We start from the raw sequence: 18,983 nt of genomic DNA on the forward strand, positions 1-18,983 counted from the left end.
AAATGTGCATACAATTTCTATAGTGATATAATATCGGCATCCTAATTATTATGACTATACGCACGCACAGCGTGTGATGAGCGTGGTGGGAGCGGCACGCTGCTTCTGTCATCGGGTTGTCAAGTGACGAAACTTGCACTGCACCTCGCCTGGCGCAGTAAAGGAGAGGAGAGGAGCTCATTTGATTGGTGGAGATCTGAATCGGCTGTGTTAATCCCAGTCCACGCCTCGTCTCCCACTCACGCCTTCTTCTCCTCCCTCTTTCCCACTTGCGCGGGTGGGAGTGACGGGAGGCGTGCCTGCGCGAGCCTGCGCGGTGCACGAAACTGGCAAAGTCCAGGCGGACACACCCCGTCGGCTTGGCCCTGACTGCGCCTGGTCTACTAAACTAGGAACCATTATCTCACTGAAATGCAGTGAGATTCAATGGCTCACTAACATCACACTTGAATGCATTGGTGTAAACATCTCCCTTTCGAGAGAGATGTCGCTGACAGTTATCTGCATCCATCGCAAACTTACTACTGGTCTGGATTTTTATGACCAGCTCAAAGCACTTCTTATGTTATGTAATCATAAAAAAGAAATCCTCCTCCTTGGCGATTTTAACATCAATTAGCATAGCAAAACAGATAGAAAAACCTCAAACTCATAACAGATTACTTCAACCTCATTCAACTAATAGAACATCCAACCAGAATTACACACCGCACTCATTCCAGAATTGACTTAGTTTTCACCAATAAACCGGAAAGAATCACAAACACCCACAACTTGTTAACCTGTCTCTCAGACCATAATGCAATCTTTTTTTCTCGTAAGGTCAAACGCTCAGAAAATCTATGTCATACTTCAACCAACCGTACTATTATTATGACTAGAAAATGTGAATAGAGCTCTGAAAGATATTGACTGGATAGACCTTGGAATAGAATGTGAAGATGCAGACGCTGGCAGTGACTTATTTCACTCGAAAGTTAAAGAGGTTATCCTCTCTTTCTCCTGGAGGGAGCGCCATGGGAGAAAGAAGTGCAACTCTCTACCCTGGCTAAACCCTCCCTGTTTAAAACTAATAAAGCATAGGGATCAGCTACTTAGAAAATCGGTTAAAACTGGACTTAATATAGAATAGTGATGTCCAAATGAAGCTTCGTGAAGCATTTTCTTTATTTTCTGAGCCCAATAGATGGCGCTCTCTGTTCAACAAAGGGTTGATTGCAATGGAAATATATCGGCCTTCAACCCTTTGTTGAACAGAGAGCGCCATCTATTGGGCTCAGAAAATAAAGAAAATGCTTCTTGAAGCTTCATTTGGACATCACTAATATAGACCGACTTAACTTCACAAGAGCCAGAAATAAAGTGACATCCGAATTAGGCAAGGCCAAAGCAAACTTCTTTATACAGATTATTGAAAACGCCAGAGGTAATAGTAAAAAAATATGGCAGAACATAAATAAATTGACAGGAAAACAACCCAAACAGGAAATCAAAGGCTTGGAATTAAAAATTAGTAGTCAATTGGTGAGAGATCCTGCTATTCTGTCTCAAGAGCTTAACTCCTTCTTCATTAAATCTATAGAAAATTTGGTGAAACAATTCACATCTTTCGAGGGCTCTGATCAGCAGGCTCCTACTCAAACTGACAATGCTCATCCCAAATTCCACATTCAAGAAATCACAGAACCAGAAGTTATTGAGATCATAACCGCCTTGAACAACTCCAAGGCCAAAGATATTTTGGGCTTCACGCTAGCTTTTTAAAATCACATAAGGAGGTTCTAGCGCCCCCACTCATGCACTTGGTTAATTTATCTATAAATAACTCCATTGTCCCCAAGGCGTGGAAATTGGCCACCATCACTCCTGTATTTAAAGCTGGGGACAAATTTGACATGAATAACTACAGACCAATCAGTATTTTACCCATCACTTCTAAAATAATTGAAAAATGGATCTCTACACAAATCATTGAATTCCTCTGCAATAGCCAAACACCTTTACATCCCATGCAGTTTGGGTTTCGGCCACACCACTCTACCGAGACTGCATTGGCCATGTTCATGGAAAAAATAAAATGCCAGCTAGATAAAAAGAGATGTGTTGGTGCCGTATACCTGGACTTAAAAAGAGCTTTTGACACCGTCAATCGCAAGGTGCTGCTAACTAAATTATCTCGTTTCAATTTTTCTGATCAAATTATAGGTTGGTTTCAATCATACCTAGCACATAGAGAAAAATGCACTGTGGTGGATGGGGCCAGTTCTGCTTATATGGATTGCCCAGTAGGACTCCCTCAGGGGTCCATACTGGGGCCCATTTTATTCTCATTATATGTTAATGATCTACCTGAACAATGTTAACATGTCGAAGTCCAGCTCTATGCGGACGACACTGTCATTTTTACTAAAGCAAAAAACCCTGAGGAGGCAGCACGTGTGCTCTCAACAACTCTCACACACATTCAAACATGGCTCAACAAATCATGTCTTGCATTAAATGCAAAACTGTCTGTCTATATTTGTCTAAGTAACCTTCTTCTTCTGTGCTTTCTCAACCTGGGGTGTTCTTGGGCACAGAAGAGTTGGAAGTTGTTAAGGATTTTAAATACTTAGGTGTGATTTAGACTCCAGTCTCTCTTTTAAAAACATATAAAAATGATATCCAAAAAAATGTAATTCAATCTTTATAATTTTAAGCAAATTAGAGGATCTTTGTGAGATGCAGCTGCCCTAATGTTTTTGCATGCAATGATATTTTTCGCATCTTAGCTATTGCATCACCAGCTGGCCTATGTTGAGCTCTACCATCCTTAAACCAGTAGAGCTTTTGTACAAAAAGGCACTTAAAACTAAAAAACCTCTCTCGTACCATCATTGCAACATATTAGAGAAATATAATCTATTGAGTTTTGATAATTTCTGTAAATTCTCTTCTATCTGCCTGTTTTATAAAGTACTACATGGCCTGGCACCACCTCCTTTGCAAGAGTTTATTAAATATCGACAGTCTCGAGTTACCAGAGCAATAGTAAACACGGATGTTGAGGTTCCTTTTAGCCATAATGCACTATCTATTAAAGGTAGTGCATTATGGAATACAATACCACCAACTATAAGGGAATGTCCCACTCAGGCCACTTTCAAGAGCCACGCCAAGGCATGTAACCACCTCTAAACATACTAATGAATTGTCCTGTTTTTTCTTTTTTTCCGTTTCTTGCTGTTTTGTATAGCTAGTTTTACTATGTATATCTTCTGTTTTCTCTGTACATCAACATCAACCTGCCTAATTTGGACTACAGATGGAAATTAGCCTCTGGGCTATAATCTGGCACATTTACGTGTACTTTAGTATATGTTCATTAATGTGCATTGTCCTGAAATAATAAATAAATAAAATAAATGCCAACCTAATCTTAAATCCCTGGGCTGCCAATCATCATCTGCTTTCTATTGCTATGTCAAACTCCATAAGAAAGAAATATTAGCCACTCAAAAGCTCATGAGTACTTGCACCCCTTGATGCTGCCCATACTGTTGCTGCATATCAGGTGGTTTGCTGGGTTGAGAACTTTCATCTGTCTTAGCATAGGAGAACTCTAGGTAGTGTATTCTCCTACAGGGCTGCCCAGTTTCATTTCTTACCTTCCATCAGCAGCTTGTTCAGCTTTAAAAAAAACACCCTGTACATGTTTCATATTACATTTCTGTAGGTTCACGTCAGAGATAACTGACCTGTAAGACTCGGTTGTGTAAAAGTCCAACCTCTGTACGGGGCAGTCTCAGCCCAAGAAGATAAAATGTGATCAGAACCAGGAAATCTTGCTCGCTTTGACTGAGATCCTGCTGGAGGTCGGCCATTCCGAGCCCAGCGCTGCCATACTTTACCTGTGACCTGAATAAGTACTTTGTCTGTGAACTGAAGAGTTCGGTTTATCCTTGGGCTTCCAACAAAAGAACCGGAGGTTAATACTTATCATCAAACTTTACGGCTTCTTCTTCTCAGACAACTAAAAGTACAGAGGTCAGTTAAAGCTTCTGGTCTCAGTGATTGTTCACCAAAGTGAAAACAAATGGATTCAACAGGAGAGTCGACACTAGATTCAGATCATCCCCTACATGGACTACAAAGATTTGGACCAAGACCTGAAAACGACACTGTCTCTCTCTCATATCGTCGTGGTTCAGAACACCTAACAGTTTGCAGGATTCAGGGCTGGTGGACTTGGAGCTATTGTTTAAGGGGCTAGTCTAGACCTGATTCATCCTGTAAGGAGAGTTCAGTTTCATTTCTTACCTTCCATCAGCAGCTTGTTCAGCTTTAAAAAAAATAGGGCGACCCATAGACTGGTCACTCTTTATGGATACACAGCTGGGTCCAGGTCCAGGTCTGAGTGAGTCTGGTCTCTGCTGCTGCATCCTGATACAATAAATACAATTTAAGGAAATTCTCTTTCCAAGATTTTCAATAGTTAAGCTTCATACATCACAATATAAGCCAGAACACAGAATTATCAATAAACGTTATTATCACAATACTATATTCTCGTGATACATATGTCACCCCCCCCTTCTATCTGCAATGTCACGAGTGATGCAAATAAACAGAAATGATCCTGCTGTAAAACTAAGTAATGTGAGGTGAAAGTTGCATTGTGGAAGGTGTTTGGCAGTTTCAGGCCCAGGTCCCAGGGTGTTGCAGATTTGCTACTATTTTACGATGCTAACAAACGACCGACATTTATGCTAGCTAACTTCCCATGCATGTAGGCATTTATTCTTGTAATTAATCCATCAAACGTGTGACAACGCCTCGTTAAGGTCCTTAGCGTGACGGCTCTTGATGGTTATTGTTGGTTTTATTTGTATGGGCCAAATCATCTTACCTTCCATCAGCAGCTTGTTCAGCTTTAAAAAGAATAGGGTGACCCATAGACTGGTCACTCTTCATGGACACACAGCTGGGTCCAGGTCCAGGTCCGAGTGAGTCTGGTTTCTGCTGCTTCATCCTGATACAATAAATACAATTTAAGGAAATTCTCTTTCCAAGATTTTCACTAGTTAAGCTTCATTCATCACAATATAAGCCAGAACACGAAATTATCACAATACTTTATTCTCGTGATCAAGGACGAAATTTTGATTTCAAAGGTGGGGGGGACACAAGCATTTTTTATTAAAACTCTAACTCTTTCAGTTCACTGTGTTTTCTAGTAGTTCTTCTAGTTTTCTATTGCTACTTTTAGTTTACTGTTCCCTTTTTTGGTTTGACTGGTTGTAAAGTATGTAGAAAAACATTATCACCCAATTCTAATCCAATAGTTATAATAACAACAATAATAATAATACATGTTATTGACCAGATTATTGAGAGCTTTGTAGATGATGAGGAGGATCTTGAAGTGGATATGCTGCTTTATTGGGAGCCAGTGAAGGTGTTGCAGGATGGGTGTAACGCATTTCTTTGAGTAACTTACACTTTGACTTCTAAAGAAGTCTCTTATGTCCACTTTTCTTTTTTTAGACATCCTGGCTGCGTCTAATTACCAAACACACATACACACGCACGCACATGCGCACACGGACACCGATTCAAACGTAAATGTAAATGAAACCTCTGATATTACAATCCTTCGAGCTGATGTCAGGCAGAACAAACTCCCAACGCACAGTAGCGGACTCCTGTAGGACTCCTGACATGACTAGCAGACCGGTGTGCAAGCAAGATGGAGTGACAGCGGGGACAGCCAATCACACAAGAAACGGCAGAGCCAATCGAGGAGCTTGTGGGCGGTCTAGACTAAGGGAAACAGGCTTCAGTTTGATCGGCCGTTTTCCGCTTGGTCCTAGCGCATGACGCGTCTGTTTACTATAGCGTAACATTGTTTTTGGATGGTAAAAGGTGCAGGGGACCAAAACGGCCTTTTGAAAAAGTGTAGGGGACATGTCCCCTGTGTCCCCCCCCCTAAATTACGTCCATGCTCGTGATACATATGTCACCCCCCCTCTTCTATCTGCAATGTCACGAGTGATGCAAATAAACAGAAATGATCCTGCTGTAAAACTAAGTAATGTGAGGTGAAAGCTGCATTGTGGGAGGTGTTTGGCAGTTCAGACCATCACATTATTCATTCAGCAGACTTGACTTAATGTTGATGGACGCTGTGTTTTTGTGGTTCAACAGACCAACAGAGAATCTGAATTTACCATTTAAACTTTCATTCCTTTCATTCAATATTTGAAGCTGATCAGCTGAAGTGTCAGCAGGTTACAGCGTCAGGTCCAGGTGTGTGTCAGGATAATATTTAAAGGGATAGTTTGGAATTTTGGACATAAGACCTATTTTCCAAGTGAGCCGGTGTGTTCGAGATGTCTGGAGACGTTTTCAAGAAATTTCATTCAGTTATTCTAGTTGCCGAGTTCGCTTATGCTATGGCTAGCGCAAGTCAATGGTTCTTAGGTAGACAGGCATTAAAAACAGTCTTGCCCACTCCACAGTGCACCCGAGGCAAATCCATTAAAACACTAGACTGTCGATGTACATATGTGTGTTGATAGAATAATATTTGAAACAAAACTAACCTCGCATCGCATGAATCATCCATTTTTTGAGGAACTTGTTTCTCAGCAGTAGCGGAACTTTACTTTGCTCCGTCGGACTCAAAACTCTAAGACGCGCCGCCCGAAATACTGCACGTAACCCGGACCACTGCTCCGTCCGGAGAACCGTAAACCCTCGGAAGCGTTGCGGGGATTCCCTCCGGTAAATAGACACATGAACACCGCCGAATATTCGGGCCTTGTGCCCTCAGAGCTGGGTGAAAAGCCCTTTGACCGCAGACCAACACCAGGCAGCGGGCGGCTCCGCAAATCCACACATGCGGACTCTCCGTCGGACTCAAAACTCTAAGACGCGCCGCCCGAAATACTGCCCGTCGGGACTCATGCCCTCAGACCTGGATGAAAAGCGCTTGGACCTCACGCAAACACCGGGCAGCCCACGGCCAAGCGAACCCACAATTACGCACCGCGACCCCGGACCTCTGCTCCGTCCGTAGACCAGTAAACCCTCAGACGCGTTGCGGGGGATTCCCTCCTGGCACCACCAGTCTCCGTTTGTTCGGTCCCGGTTCTCGGCTCCAGCGGAGGCTATCTCGGTCTCCACAGACGCTCGTTCACGTTCTGCCCTTTGAGCATCCCTCTCGCGCAATTCTTCCTCTGTATATTCAGGCTCGTACAGGTACGGTTGGGTTTGGGTGGAAAAAAACTCCTCATCAGAGTCTTCAAAAGTTTCAGTATATTCTCCAAAAGTGTCCATTTCTGTGAGATTGAAGAAACTAGCACTGCAGGCTACTCTGCGTCTGTAGCAATGACAGCAGGTAAACAAACTATTATAGAACCAGTAACTTATAAGTGCTAGGTGATATCAGTCCGCCGCTGCCATAGCCTACTAGGAAGTATGACACGCTGCTGCTGCTGCTGAGACATAAATCCTTAAAAATGCAAGGTTGGTTTTATTTCAAACATTCTATCAACACATATGTACATCGATAGTCTGCCGTTACAGTGGATTTGCCTCGGGTGCACTGTGGAGTGGGCAAGACTGTTTTCAATGCCATGCTAGCTAAGAACGATTGACTTGCGCTAGCCATAGCACAAGCGAACTCGGCAACTAGAAGAACTGAATGAAATTTCTTGAAAACGTCTCCAGACGTCTCAAACACACCGGCTCACTTGGAAAATAGGTTTTATGTCCAATATTCTGAACTATCCCTTTAATCTGAATATTTATTTGACTCATCAAACTTCACTGCTTCTTCTTGTCGGACAACTAACAGTATTGAAGGCAATAAAAGTTTCTGGTCTCAGTGATTGTTCACCAAAAGTGAAAACAAATGGATTCAACAGGAGAGTCGACACTACAGTGTTTCCCCTAGAATTTTTTTCAGGCCCGGTGGTACCCACCGAAAAAACCCTAAACAGACGAGACGTGTGGGATGGTGTATTGGTGCAGTTGGATTAAGTCAGGTGGCACAGCAAGCAGTCTGCAATTCTGCAATTATTATATTTGCATTCAACATTTTTGTTCAACCAGAGTGTATTCAAGATCACAAGGAGAGAGTGACTTATTAAGGTGCCGGTTGATGGAAATGATGCAAAATTATGGGCCGGAAAAATATGTCTGGAAAATGAGGAGCATCACATGAATAGCTACAGATACTGTAAAACACTATAACGACATATGAGTGCATATATTGTCTTATTTTATCAAGTAAAATATAAGTTATAGGTTTACTCAACAGCCTAATAGTTCATAGAAATTCAGGTAGAAATAGGTTAACTCAGAGTTCCACAGCTTATCAAAAACAATCCTTATTTTATTAACATAGGCTGCCTAAGGGCGCGATCAGTAGCGTGCCTCGGCTCCAGCCCAAACGGGCTTTGGCCCGTTAGCCGGTTGTACATACGTCATCACGTCCTAATACTTCACACGCATGGCTTGATGTTGTTTTTAAGGAGCGCCGTCTCTGCATTTATTTCTCGACAACACTCGACCTGCATCAGCGAATGTGCGCACGAGCGGATCTGTGCGAGCAGGCAGCGCGAGGAAAGCGGATTTTGGACGGCGACACACAGCGGCATTTTTCTTATAAATGCACCGGTCCGGTTCCGGGTCCTGGTCCGGTACCGGTCCGGTTCTGGTACCGGTCCGGTTCCGCTCACACCACGAGTCTGAAGAGTGCAACAGCTTAAAAATACAAATGTAAACTTTCCGTGTTTTCATAGAAAGCGACATCGTGCTGGTTTAACGAGGCAGAGCGGCATCAGAACAACATCAAGCAAAGTAAACGAAGAAGAACGTAGCGGGAGCGAGCGGCGTGGATTGTTGTGGCCGCGCGTCTTGCGGAGCAAGTCTACTGTGCTGCGCGGAGGCGCTCCTAATGTAAATGATTATTGATTTATGAATGAATTGATAGGTAGCTTATTTTTGGTATATTGATTTTTTTTTTTGGCCTGGCGGCAGGTCTCCTTGGCCTGGCGATCCGCCAGGCCTGTACAATGGTAGGGGAAACACTGCACTAGATTCAGATCATCCCCTACATGGACTACAAAGGTCTGGACCAAGATCTGATTCTTCACCTCAGGACAGTCAGATAATGAAAAGGTTCAATTTTAAACTCAATAAAGAGATCTAGTTAATATTATGTATATTTATGTTGTTGAGTGAGAATCATGATGGTGAAGTGATCTGAGTCCTGGACACTTCGAGATCCTTGTCTCACCTCTGAGCTTTGGTCTGGCTGTCATGTCCCCCATCCTGATTGGTTTTAGAGGGAAGGACTCCGTCCTCTCGGTCCTCACACCGGTTCATAGCAGAGTCTCCACCTGCTGGCAGAGACACACACTGTCACTACGGCAACACTGACAACAGAGAGGCAAGGTCCTGCCCCTTCCTGTGTCTCCAATGGGACCTCATTTCTTGAAAACTATGAATGGTAGTTAACGGTGAGACCAATAATGTTTTGGTCCCGTTTGAGTTGTACAGCGTCCAGACGACAGCAGGAGAATCTCAAAGGCTTTCAGGACACAGCGACACACAAAGTTACCGCTCCAGTTAAAATATTTCAACTGACTCAAATACGCATTTAGTCCTTGTGTTAGTCTTTGAGCTTTTCTTCATAGATAACTTTAGCTTCAATGCTAACATTTTATTCACATTGTAAATAGCTCAGACTTTAATGTCCAACATGAAGCAGTAGGGATGAATCCCTGGTGTCGTTAAACACCGTTGTCATCCTGTCGTAGGGAGTTAGACCTTGTCCATGTGTTTTTGTTTGTTTCATTTTGTTATCGGTGTTGGGGTAGTAGCAGGAGCAGATTTGGTTATCAACAGTTAATTATTAATGTCAATATGATTATCGATATTAATAATTATATTTAATATATCATCATGATATAATCATGAATAAACGGGGCACCACCCTGGGATAAGGGAAAAGATAACCTAAAACTGTATTCAGTCTCAATATAAAGGTTTTATACTCACATGCCAATCATCGTGATCATTGGCATAGAAGTATAAGAACAATCTAACAATTAAAAAGGCGTGAAGTTCGAGCACTAGCCTTCACAACCTGCTGTTATCCAGTGACATATACACAACAAGCACAAGAGACTGCTAGTTATAATATAATAAGATTCATTAAAATCAGTAATAATGATCACAATCAATAACACTGCAATTAACAAAGCCTTATTACCTAACTACCTAACACACAAAACTAAGCTTAACAAGGGAAGAGAGTAGTTGAGTGTGGAGTGTGTGTGTGCGTGTGTGTAGAGAGAGAGAGCGAGAGAGAGAGAGATATGGCCGGGTGTGACCACCAGATGGAGCTATTCCTCACAGCGTTCAGGGGCGGAGCCACTGACGTCAGATGGAGTAGCGAGAGAGAGAGAGCGAGTGAGAGATGGCCGGGTACAGCCACCGGATGGAGCGTCCTTAACGTTCGCCGGAAACAACTGGCGTAGGACACGTCTGGGGCGGCGTATGTGTTCGTGTGTGTGTTAGCGGGACACAAACAAAGAGAGGGGGAGAATGCACGCGCAATATTCTGAGGCTCAGGAGGCGTGTTCCTATCACACGGGGCTTGTGAATGAACTGGCGTTCATTCAGCGGGACCGGTCTCTTAACTGATAGTAGACGCTTACTGGGCTCGCGAATATGGCTGAGGTTTAGTCAAAAACACCGTTACAGAAATCAGCCCAGCGGCGTGGGTACACAAACAGCATTCAAATACAACACGTGAAGCAACGGACTCGGCGGTCCGTGATCAAAACTTAAAACACGTTAACAAGAATTACAAGCATATCCTACACTATCAAACTTATGTCTCTGCCCAGACTGATAGCCTCTTACTGGTGTCATTGCGCAAGCTGTGAGTCCGTCCAGGCGATGACGGCGTTCCTTAACGCGGCGGTAGTTCGTGGGCCCCGGCGTCAGCGGGGGACGTGATGAGTCGGCTTAGTCCAGACGAGAGCGGAGCGGGTTTCCTCTCGTTGATCAAACTCAAATAAAGAAAACAGTTTGTGTTTCTTTCTTCCGCGGGCGGCAATATAATCGCGGCTTGGCGATTTCAGTCAGCTTACTTCAGACAGCGTCTGGTAGCTGGAATGCAGGAACCGGTTTTGTTCCTCTTGTTGCAGGCGAACACAGAGATAATCGCGCGGTTTGGCGATTTCTCAGTATCAGGAAACGTGGAAAAACAGTCTGTAGCTCGTCTGTAGCGAGATGACTGTGGCCTAGGACAAAGGAAAGGCTGCAGACGTTATAAGTTGGTCTCCTGTTGCAGCGGTATGCTGCGGTAGAGGAGACCACCTCCTGTTGGTGGAGAGAGCTGGAAGCAGGAAGAGCAAGAACGTGTTCTTAAGGTGGCGCTGGTTTATATAGTTCACGGCTGCTGCCGGGGACCCCGTGGGGTACCTGCGGTTGTCAGCCAATAGGGCACCAGTTGTGTGACGTTGCACTTCGCACCTAGGTGAGAAGTGAAACTAAAATGGCGGTGTAGTTTTTAATCCCCTTTGTTCTGACCGCATGTGCAGGCTTTTGTAGGCCGCATTGTGTAGTCCTACTGGTGAGGTCCCAACATCGGATTAGCTCGAACTCCGGTCAGTAAATTACATTGTTTTGTTTATTGCTTTGGCCTTTTGTTCGACATGAACTTCCAACAAAACCAACGTTAACTTTAGACAAAAAAAAAATACTACATAGAAAGAATGAAATACTACATTGACATAGTACACAATGTTGTTTCATGGCTAGAACGGTGTTTTGAGGGACATTTTATTCAGATACATGCTAACTGACCACGTTGACTTCAACTAGCATTGCTAATAAACACTTACAATAGCGCAAAAAAACAAAACACTTGAGGCAATGCCCTTTTAGGGAACCTTTAATTTAATAGCATTCACAATGAATGTGGGTAGTTACTGTCTTTTTCGCCGTTGTTGACAAGAAGACTTTTTTACTTTGTCATTTAACTAACAGATCCATGTCACCATGAATTTGTATGGTTAAAGTTATTTTTTACAATCTTTTTTTCTTTACAGTTTATTAGGAGACATTTAATTCTGTAGTATGTTTTCATTTACTGTATTTCACAGTAAAAATACTAATACTAGTACTAATTGTACTTTAAGTATCCACAGTAAAAGTACACAGTCCAGTGTTGTACTATAATACATGATATGCTTAGATTATTCTTACTGATGCATTCAGGTGGAAGCTGTATTTTACAGCTTCAGTACATTTACTGCAGTAAAGACTGAACATTGTCCCATTTTTGTATGTTTGAAATATCAAAAACTGTCACTTACCAAACTGTTCACATGTAGGAGAGACGACAGAACGATGTGTAGCAGATCTCAGACACCAGGAAGTAACCAGATTCTCAAGTACAATTTAAACCAGTTTAGGACTGTGCCAGACAGCCCCACCCATGTTTCCAGAATGCCTGGTATGTCGTGGTCTACTGTATCAAACGCAGCACTACGGTCCAGTACAACTAGAATGAAGATTTTGGTTTATTTATTGTAACACAACGCAGACGCAGACATTTGACTGGTAGAGCTGCTGACTTCTTGTCTAAACGTAAATGAATCTTTCCTGTAAGAAATGAGGCAAAGTGGAGAGCAGTTGAGGGGTTAGTCCTCCTTTCACCAGCGGAGAATGAGACTCCTTCATTATGTTTTTGTCAACGAGGTCAGAGAACAACATTTGTCTGGCTCTCTCTTCCAAACAGTCGGTGCTTTATTCTTCTTTGTAAATATCACAATGAACCCTGAATTCTAGTGTTTTGCCACCTGCGTTCAGCTCACTGCCACTTTCACTGATGTGGCATTTGTCCACGGTGCTGCAGGACTAATGGCATCCAGGGCCCAGTTTTTCAGAAGGAATCCCATTGGATTTAGGATTTCGGGTTGGATTAAATATTGAAAATGGGTTTTTCAAAAGGAAAAACGGATTCTGAAATCAGATAGATCACGTAATCCAATCTTGGTTTTGATCTGGGTCAAACCTTCAGTCTGTGTTGTTCAGTTTAGTACAGTAATATAATGTAAACACAGCACACATTATTAGGCCACATTTGAATACAGTAAGGTAAAATAATAATAATAATTCCACAAACAGAAGTCCTGAAAAAACAAAAAATAAATGCTGATGTTTTTTTTAAATGTCATTTATCACAGTCAGAGATGAACCAATCAAAAGTAGTTCCTTATTGCAGAACAACAAATAGAAATTGGGTATTTTCTATTTTGTTGTTGTACTGGATATTTAGTCTTTTTATTTGATTATTTCCTGATTCAAAACATATTGAAAATATCCACGACATGCTTTGTTTTTAAACAAATTAAACAATGAAAGAATTTTACTCTTCTGTTCAGGGGCGGTTTGTGTATTACACACTACCAACGGGGAAAAGGAGGGAACTTTTTTATAACTAATTCTATCACAGCAACAGTCTTTATCAGTGAAGTTTGATCTGCCGAAAATATCATATATCTGTATATGTATATCTATATCTATATATCTATATCAATATATGTATATCTATATCTATATGTACCATGAAAAAGGTTGTTGGGGGACATGTCTGTAATACATTACAATAATACTTATAATATGTTTTAATCTCATTCTGTTGGTTAATAACATTAGCATTATGATGCCTTTTATAATAATCATACGTCATAATGTAATCATTCATAAAAAGCAATAACATTTAATTATAAAAAAATAAAAAAATAATGTAATGTAATCATTCATGTACATCAGTACTTTTGAAGTTTTGGGTGGCCGTAACCATGGCGACCCTAATATTTCTTACTGTAATATGAATGTGTTCCTTCAAGGCTCCAGTCTGAATAATCACTCGCCTTATGTTTTGTGTTTATTGAATCTCACATGTGGGGGGGTTTAGCTCAGGAGGTAGAGCGTTTGACTGGCAACCGGAAGATTGCCGGCTCCTCCTGACGAGCTGGCTGTCGCCCTGCGTTGTTGACTCTGCCGTCGGTGTGTGAATGTGTGAGGGAATGGGTGAATGACAGTCATTCCTGTAAAGCGCTTTGGAGAAAAGCGCTATATAAATGAGGCCATTTTACATGTAATAAAATGCAATGAAACAAAGTGTTGTCACTGTCTGCCTCCTCAACCACTTTTGCCCCAGTGCATGCTGGGAGAATGAGTACAGATGTCACAGTGAAGCAGCCCTTCCTCCACGCGTCCCCCCGTGATCTGGTCGTAGTGACACTATGGCGTCACACTGATCAGCTGATTGTTGTTGTTGTTTTCGTTGCCACAGCTGATTTGATTGACAGGGTATCCGCGGGGTCTTAAAAAGTCTAAAAAAGTCTTAAATCCAATGATTTCAATTTAAGGCCTTAAAATGTCTAAAATTCTCCTAAAATCTCATAAAGGGTCATAAATACGATTTTGAAAGGTCTTAAAAATCTATTGACGTTACTTTTACTTAAAACATGGATAAACTTCAGTCTCGCTTTGAAATGTTTCGATTTTTGAGGACGCTATAACCTAACTACGAGGCGGAACTAAATGTAGGCTACCTGTGCTGCCCGGTCACAATTGCTTTGCGCGCGCAGCTCGGTGCAGCTCTGTGACAGCTTAGTTAGCATAGCAGCGGAGAAAACATTAAACAGAGGCGAATTACAGCACTTGCATGCATGGGTAAGTGCAAGTTTAATGATTTGTGGCTTCAGAACGAGCAGTTCAGTGCATGGTTGAAGCCGGTGGAGGGAAACGCTTATGAAGCGAACTGCACGTTGTGCAAGAAAACTTTAAAGCTCGGAACATTGGGCGTTAAGGCATTGGAGTCCCACTGCAAATCAGAGAAGCACAAGGCGGTCATAAAATGCCAGCAGAAAACGCCGCCAATTAGCCACTATTGCTCCACATCAGGAGCCGGAGCATCAAGGTCCAGCGCGACCCAGTCTGCTGCAACTCCAGTCGATCTCCGGACAGCGTTTGGGTCTACGCCGACACTAAAAGCGGAGGTGCTATGGACTTTTCATACGGTAACTAAGCACCAGTCATATACTGGTAATGAGAACATTGATGAGCTGTTCCAGATGATGTTCCCGGATTCAGAAATAGCAAAAACATTTAAGTGTGGAAAAGACAAGATTAGCCGATTATCAAGAGAGACCTCATCTCCAAAGTTAAGGGACCGTTCGTGCTGATGTTCGACGAAAGCCTGAATCAAACGAACAAGACCAAGCAGTTGGACCTGCATGTGCGTTTTTGGGAAGGCGAGCGGGTCCAGTCAAGGTACCTCGGATCCCAGTTTATGGGGCATGCAACGGCTCAGGACTTACTGAAACATGTCAAGGTAAGTAACATTGCATAATTTAAAAAGAAACTTTTTTCATGATTTTTTTTCTTATCATCAGGACATAATACCAGAAATACTGAACATAGCATTGCATAATTTTTATTTTAATTTTTCATGATTTTTTTCCTTATCAGCACATACTAGATAAAAATACCACTCTTTAGTGACAGCTTGTGTGTATGTGTGGGTGTGTGTCTTGGGGTCTATGTGTGTGTATGTGTGTGAGTGTGTGTGTATGTGAATGTATGTATTTATGTATCTCATGTATGCATATGTGGGGATGGGAGGGTCAGGTTTTCTTGATTTTCTTTTCTTGTTTCTCTTTGTTGTTTTTTATCCTCTGTGAGGCACTTTGTGCTACCCAGTGCCATATGAATAAAGATTGATTGATTGATGACCAGAAGTAAGAGAAAAAGACTCAGACAATACCTTGAACTATAAAATTGCAATGGTCAGATTTAATGTTTATTTATTTTCATTTCAGGAGTGTGTGGAGCAACTTAACCTCAGGAACCTAGTGTCCATCTCCATGGATGGGCCCAATGTGAATTTCAAATTTTTGCAACTTTTCCAACAAGAGTATGCAGAACTGAATGGAGGTGCTCAGCTTGTTTCCGTGGGTAGCTGTGGACTGCACACATTGCATAATGCTTTTAAAAGTGGATTCACCATGTGGCAGCTGGACAAACTTTTGAGAGCCATGCACTACCTATTCCACAATGTACCAGCAAGGAGAGAAGATTACAGCGCTGTCACAAAATCCACCACCTTCCCCTTACCGTTTTGTGGTCATCGGTGGATAGAGAACTTGCCTGTGGTAGAGAGGGCTATTCAAGTCTGGCCATCACTTCAGCAGTATATGGATGCAGTGAGAAGAAAGAAACTCCCAAACCCGGGTACAGCATCCTTTGACACAATCGAAGCAGCCATGAAAGATCCACTCATCTTGGCCAAGTTAGAGTTCTACATGACTGTTGCCAGGACATTAAATCCCTTTTTGAAGAGGTATCAAACAGACGAGCCAGTGATGCCTTTCTTCAGCAAAGACTTGGCTGAACTGATCAAGGTAATGATTTTTATGGAAAGCACACCACATGATCATCACAGCATTCTTGTCACTATAGATAAGACCTAGCTAATTGGTGTGTTCACTGTGTTATTGAAGAATAGATACATGTACAGATACATTTGTCAGTTTTTGTTGATGCATTAGAATTTTGATAATGATGCATTGTGGATACAGGGGACTAATTTTGAGATTCTCTTTTGACAGAGTCTACTCAGGCGCTTTGTCAAGCGAGAGGTCCTGCAAGACATCAGCACACTACAGCTAACCAAACTAGATGTAGCTGATAAAAAAACCTGGCACCAGCCAAAGCACATCGACATCGGCTTGGGTGCTGAGTCAGCCCTCAAGGTAGTATGATCATTTAGAAAGATAATTTTATAAATTGTAGTCAGGATGCAAGCAGCACATGTCATTACAATACTATTTACAGCTATTCCCTTTTCAGAGCAGCAACAGTTCAGAGCTCAGAGTCCTTCAATTTAGAATGGACTGCATACAGGGACTGTCAAACATCGTCAGTAAAGTGCAAGAGAAGAGCCCCCTGAAATATCCAACAGTTAGGCACATGGCGTGTCTGGACCCCTCTGCCATTTTCAGAGACCAAGACAGGTGCAAGAGGCAGATGAAATGTCTTGTTCAGACATTTCTGCAAGACAAACAGCTAACAGGAGGTGTTCCTGCTGGTAGGAATAGTTGTGGAATTTTAGTTCTGGTTTTGAACAAAAGTAAGAGGTCGGCACTAGCATAGTGATCAGTCAATAGTCTGTGTGTTACAGCCAGACTTTTTTGCTACACTTTTAAATTGACAAATAATTTATTAGTAACAGGCCAATCATTGACATAAATTCACATAATCAATTGTAGTACTATTTCTACAAGTTTCTCTATTTTCAGTTGACTTATAATTTTCTGTGCGCTTTTTTTTCCTCTACTGGATCTCTTACTTTTGTTATTTTTTCTCCACATGGTTTTGCACCTGTTCTGTGTGCATTTTCTCATGTGTTGTATTGGAATAGGCTTTGACATTGTACACTATTATAACCAAATTTAGAACAGTGACTTTCTTCACCATTATAACCATTACAGGATGTTGATATAATGTAATGACTTATCTACTCCCTTTTTCTTGTCCCCTTTTCTGGTGTCTATATAGGTGATCTCATTCTCCAACAATTTGAGGCCTTCCTGTCCCTTGAGAGCAGAAACGAAGAGTTCCCCTCCTTCCAACCCATGCAAGAGAGGCTAGACACCTTCTTGTACGGTTTCCTTCGCAGGCCCTATCCGGAACTTTGGACATTTTGCCAGAAGCTGCTCATTTTGTCCCATGGACAGGCCACTGTGGAGAGAGGTTTTTCGGTAAACAAGGAAGTTGAAACGTGTAACATGCAGGAGGACACTGTTGTTGCTCACAGGCTTGTGTGTGATTATGTCACTCAACATGGTGGGGTGACCAAGATTCCCATCACGAAAGAGCTCTTGACTTCTGCAGCATCAGCCAGGTCCAAGTACCGCGTCTACCTTGATCAAGAGAGAAGGAAGAAGGAGTCTGATGAACAGGGAAAGAAGCGAAAGGCTTTAGAGGATCACCTGGAAGAACTAAAAAAAAAAAGGAAAACTGTCCAAGAGGTTTCTGAAAGTCTGGCCAGAGATGCAGACAAGCTTGCAGAAGAGGCGGGCACTCAGATGGCCCAGCTCATCACGAAATCAAATGCTCTGAGGAGGAGCTACAAGGAAAAATTAGCAGAGCTCAAGAATATTGTGGAGGAGATTGCAGCCACGGGACAAGAGCTCAGATAGTTCTTTTGTGCATGCACACGCAGGCAGGCACACACACACATAATGGCCGTTGCCTGTTTACTTGTTTTGCCAGTTTACCAATATAGTTTGGCAATTTTTTTATTCTAACTTCCAAACAAATCTTGGTTCAGAGGTTTCTGGTGTTTTTAGTTAGGTTAATCGTTTTGTATTCCAATGTGAAAGACCTGTGAATAAATTCATATAATTTGCAAGTAATTCCGGGCCTCCAGTTTTCCTTCAAGTCTTTTGTACTTTTTTGCCAGTATCGATGTGAAACGGGTCTTAAATTGTATTCATTATGGTCTTAAAAAAGTCTTAAAAAGTCTTAAATTTGGCTTGTTGAAACCTGCAGAGACCCTGATTGAGCCGTTGGCCTTTAGGCGTCTGATGGCGACGCCGCTGCATACGAGCAGCAGCAGCGAGCCGGCAGCCAAGCTGATCACAGCCGCCGTCATAGTCCTGACCAGTGTCGGGGTCCTGAACCCGGACCAGATACTGGACCACGGTCCTCCGGTGCACCTTAAATTTCACTGTCTCCACCGTCTCACAGGTGTAGATGCCGGAATCAGAAAGGGAGGGTCTGAGGACGAGACCCCGGCTCAGAACGGTGAGTCGGGGACCGGGGAGGAGGACGCCATCAGAGCGCGGCCAGCTGACTGTGAGGTTTGTCTCTGGGAAACATGGGAGGAACTGTGCTGTGTG

At 42.5% G+C, this 18,983-nt stretch overlaps 1 protein-coding gene across 1 annotated transcript in view; it reads right to left on the reverse strand.

Annotated features, from left to right (window-relative positions):
* LOC311016321 (NLR family CARD domain-containing protein 3-like) overlaps positions 1-3,674 on the reverse strand; it is a 186,106-nt gene extending 182,432 nt beyond the window's left edge. Inside the window, exon 1 of the mRNA XM_084013950.1 lies at positions 3,648-3,674. The gene's annotated coding sequence lies outside the window, so the exon portion shown is untranslated. The remainder of the gene's footprint in view (positions 1-3,647) is intronic.
* Positions 3,675-18,983: the final 15,309 nt, after the last annotated feature.

This window comes from Eutrigla gurnardus, assembly GCF_963514095.1.
Source record: "Eutrigla gurnardus genome assembly, chromosome: 7".
Lineage (NCBI taxonomy): Eukaryota > Metazoa > Chordata > Actinopteri > Perciformes > Triglidae > Eutrigla > Eutrigla gurnardus.